Below are 5362 nucleotides of genomic sequence, written 5' to 3' on the forward strand. Positions count from 1 at the left end.
TAGGGATTAAGCAAGGAGATCGGGAGAGCCTCCGCGACTACATGGAAAGATTCAACAAGGCATGTCTAGACATACAAAGTCTGCCAACAGAAGCAGTCATCATGAGTCTCATCAATGGCCTGAGAGAGGGACCTTTTAGCCACTCAATACAAAAAATATCCAACATCCCTGAACGAGATACAAGAACGGGCAGAGAAGTATATCAATATGGAGGAAAATTCTCGATTAGGAGAAACTTCAAAATCCGGATTCTCCTACACACCTCAAGGAAAAGATAAAGAGTCCAAGAAAAAGGAGGATCAGCCTGCTGAAAAACCTCGGAAGTACCACAACTACACCCCACTCAGAGTGTCCCTTGTGGATGTATACAGAGAGATATGCAATACTGAAAAGGTCCCGCCCCCTCGTACGATTAAACATAAAAAGGGAGGAGGAAATCGGACAGAGTATTGTGAATACCATCGAATCTATGGATATTCTACCAATGACTGCTTTGATATAAATAATTTCATTGAAAAAGAAGAGACAAGCCAAGAAAAAGAAGAAGGGATGACGAGGCCGGATGAGCAGAACGTCCCAATCGCACCCCGAAAAGGCATGTCCACATGATCAATGGAGGATTCGCAGGAGGAGGGATCTCTAAGTCGTCACGCAAAAGACATCTAGTGCGCAGAAATTGTGATCATCAACAATGGTGCCAAAGACTTGGTGCTCTCAAACGCGAATCACACTTTGTCACAACTTCGCACAACTAACCAGCAAGTGCACTGGGTCGTCCAAGTAATAAACCTTACGTGAGTAAGGGTCGATCCCACGGAGATTGTCGGCCTAAAGCAAGCTATGGTCACCTTGTAAATCTCTGTCAGGTGGATTCAAATGGTTATGGTGAATTGATAATAAATATAAATAAAATATAAACTAGGATAGAGATACTTATGTAATTCATTGGTGAGAATTTCAGATAAGCGTATAGAGATGCTTTCGTTCCTCCCGAACCTCTGCTTTCCTGCTGTCTTCATCCAATCATTCCTACTCCTTTCCATGGCAAACTGTATGTTGGGCATCACCATTGTCAATGGCTACATCCCGTCCTCTCTGTGAAAATGGTCCAATGCGCTGTCACTGCATGGCTAATCATCTGTCGGTTCTCGATCATACTGGAATAGGATTTACTATCCTTTTGCGTCTGTCACTACGCCCAGCACTCGCAAGTTTGAAGCTCATCACAGCCATCCCTTCCCAGATCCTACTCGGATTACCATAGAAAAGGTTTAGACTTTCCGGATCTCAGGAATGGCCATCCATGGGTTCTAACTTATACCACGAAGACTCTAATATCTCGGACTCGATCCTCTGTATTAGATATCTAAGAGATATTCATTCTAGCTTGTTTGCATGTATAACGGAAGTGATTGTCAGGCACGCATTCGTAAGTGAGAATGATGATGAGTGTCACATAATCATCACATTCATCATGTTCTTGGGTGCGAATGAATATCTTAGAATAGGAATAAGCTTAAATTGAATAGAAAAACAATAGTACTTCGCATTAATACTCAAGGAACAGCAGAGCTCCACACCTTAATCTATGGTGTGTAGAAACTCTACCGTTGAAAATACATAAGTGATAATGGAGTTCATTGGTCTCGGCCCCAGAGGGGAACCAGAGTAACCAAGACTACGAATACAATAATAAAAAGTCTTATTTATACTAAATCACGAAAAAACACACAAACTCATAGTAATGTCCAGAAATGTGATTTTTATTTAAAAACTAATAAAAATATACTAAAAACTAACTAAATCATACTGAAAACCATGTAAAAACAATGCCAAAAAGCGTATAAATTATCTGCTCATCAACATCTTAAAAAGGTGTATCATGTTGGAGGAGGAGATAGGTCAATTGACCTCCCCAATATCACCTTCACCCAAGAAGACGCCGTGGGCATCATCCCACGGCAAGATGACCCCATGGTCATTACCATAATATTGGCCAACGCCAACCTCCACAGAACACTAATCGACCAGGGAAGTTTCGCGGACATCTTGTTCAAATCTGCCTTTGACAAGCTCGGCCTACAAGAAAAAGAGCTAAGAGTGTATCCGAATAGCTTGTCCGGAATGGGAGACACCCCGATTCAACCACTAGGATACATCTCCCTGCATACAACCTTTGGGAAAGGAACTCGGTCTAGAATGTTGAGTATAGATTATATTATAGTTGACGTGAGCTCAGCCTGCAACACGCTAATAGGTCGGACAACGTTAAACCAGCTCGCCGCCGTGGTCTCCACTCCACACCTATGCATGAAGTTCCCCATTCAAGAAGGGATCGCTACCATAAGGAGACCAGAAACTCACGCGACGTTGTTACAACGAAAGTCTGAACGTTAAAGAAGATCCCAGAGGGAAAGAAACCAACACTATAGAACTCAGGGGAATCCGAGCTCGCGAAGAACTCCGCTCCTAGCCAGAAGGTGAGACTTAAGAAGTTCAAATTGAAGACGATCCAAGAAAAACAATAAATATAGGAGCAAATCCGAGAGAAGACTTAAAGGATTTGCTAATAAAGCTCCTACGAGATACTTCCAACCTCTTTGCATGGAAGGCCGCTGACATGCCAGGAATTGATTCCAGACTAATGTGTCACAAGTTAGCCGTATACCCAGGGTCTCGGTCAGTACAGCAGAAGCGTAGGAAGCTCGGCCCAGAAAGGTCGCAGGCTCTGGAGGAGTAGGTACATGCCTTGCTAGAGGTAGGGTTCATAAGGGAAGTGAAATACCCACTATGGCTAGCCAATGTGGTGTTGGTAAAAAAGTTAAACGGGAAGTGGCAGATGTGCACCGATTACACTGACCTCAACAAAGCCTGCCCAAAAGATCCCTACCCACTCCTGAACATCGACACACTAGTAGACGCTTCGTCAGGCTATCAATACCTCTCCTTCATGGACGCTTACTCGGGATACAACTAGATCCAATTGTATCAACCCGACCAGGAGAAGACATCGTTCTTAACCCCAAAAGCAAACTATTGCTATATAGTTATGCCCTTCGAACTTAAGAACGCAGGGGCTACCTACCAAAGACTGATGAACAAAGTCTTCGCTGATCACATTGGAAAGCTAATGGAGGTTTATGTAGATGACATGCTGATAAAAACACAAAGTGAGGAATCGCTGTTGTCCGACATCACTAAAGTGTTCGACACCATAAGAAAATATCGCATGCGACTTAACCCCGCAAAGTGCACCTTTGCGGTAGAAGCTGGCAAATTCCTGGGCTTTATGCTCATCCAAAGAGGAATCGAAGCAAACCCAGATAAGTGCCAGGCCATACTTCACATGAAGAGTCTGACCTGTGTAAAAGAGGTCCAGCAGCTCAATGGAAGACTAGCGGCTCTGTCTAGGTTCCTAGCTGGATCAGCCTTAAGATCTCTCCCCTTCTATGCAACGTTAAGGAAGGGAAAGAGGTTTGAGTGGACCCCGGAATGCGAACAAGCCTTCCAAGATTTCAAGAAATTTCTAGGTAACCACCTGTCCTTACTCGACCTCAGGAAGGTGAAGAGCTCATACTGTACCTCGCCATAGGAAGTCGGGCAATAGCCTCAGCACTAGTTAGAGAAGACGAAAGTGGGCAACAACCCATATACTTCATCAGTAAGGCTTTACAAAGGGCTGAATTAAACTATCAAAAGATAAAAAAGTTCGCCTACGCCCTCATACTTACTTCCCGACGACTCCGACCATACTTTCAAGCTCACACCATCAAAGTACGAACTAACCAAGCCATAAAGGGGATCTTGCAGAAAACGGACTTAGCAGGAAGAATTCTACAATGGGCTATCGAGTTATCCGAATTCGACATCAAGTACAAAGCTCGGACCGCTATCAAATCCCAGTACCTGGCCGACTTCATCACAGAGTATACTGACACCCCGGGAACCCCCAAAAAGTGGAGCCTTTATGTAGGTGGCTCCTCAAACAAAGCCGGGAGTGGTGCAGGCATCATTTTAGAAAGCGATCAGGAAACTCAAATCGAGCTCTCCTTAAAATTTGAGTTTCGTGCCTTAAATAATCAAGCTGAATATGAAGCACTACTGGCTGGTTTGATGCTAGCTAGGGAAGTGGGAGCTCAAAGACTGACCATCTTTAGCGACTCCCAAATAATCACTTTGCAAATAGAAGGGAGCTATCAAGCTAAGGATCCCACTATGAAAAAATACCTCGACATCACTAAAGAACAGCTCGGACAATTCAAGGGATATGAGCTCCGACACATATCCCGAGAGCAGAATGTCTGAGCTGATGCACTCTCAAAACTAGCCAACACCAAACCAGGGGACAACAATAGAAGTCTCATCCAAGAAACACTTCGAAGTCCATCAACCTTGGAGGAAAAAAAGATCCTCGCCATATCAGGACAGGATCAAGGATGGATGACTCCTATAATCAACTACCTCAACTCAGAAACGCTTCCAGCAGACAAAAAGGAGGCAAAGAGGCTAGTACAAGAAGCTCAGTACTACACCATAATACAAGACGTCCTATATAAGAGAGGAATCTCTAAACCTCTCCTAAAATGCGTCCCAACTTCCGCTACAAAGGAAGTTCTCGAAGAAGTCCACAGTGGCATGTGCGGTAATCACCTTGGGGCACGAGCCCTTGCCAAAAAGGTACTCCGAGCTGGTTTTTACTAGTTGACCTTGCAAAGGGAAGCAACAGAATTTGTCAAGACATGCCCACCATGCCAGAATCACACCAACTTCCACATAGCTCCACCTGAAGAGCTCATCTGCGTTACTTCACCCTGGTCATTTGCAAAATGGGGGCTCAACCTCCTTTGACCTTTCCCATAATGGTCCGGACAAGTCAAGTTTCTCATTGTAGGTATAGACTACTTCACAAAGTGAATTAAAGCAGAGCCATTAGCTAATGCCACAGCCCAAAGAAGTGAAAAATTTCTATACAGAAATATTATCACAAGGTTTGGGGTCCCATGCTCCATCACCACAGATAATGGTACTCAAATCACCGACACAGGCTTTAGAAATCTGGTAGCTGATCTAAAAATCAAGCACCAGTTCACCTCTGTAGAGCACCCACAAGCCAATGGACAAGCGGAGGCCGCCAACAAAGTCATACTGGCTGGGTTAAAACGGAGGTTACAGGACCCCAAAGGAGCTTGGGCTAAAGAGCTCCCGCAAGTCCTATGGGCATATCGGATGACACCACACTCAACTACTGGAGAATCGCCATTTCGACTTGCTTACAGAAAGGAGGCAATGATCCCCATAGAGATAGAAGAAGGATCTCCTAGAATGATCCTCTATAATGAAGATACCAACTCCCAGGCTCAAA

Source organism: Arachis ipaensis, chromosome B10 (assembly GCF_059453495.1).
Source record: "Arachis ipaensis isolate K30076 ecotype BB chromosome B10, ASM5945349v1, whole genome shotgun sequence".
Classification (NCBI taxonomy): domain Eukaryota; kingdom Viridiplantae; phylum Streptophyta; class Magnoliopsida; order Fabales; family Fabaceae; genus Arachis; species Arachis ipaensis.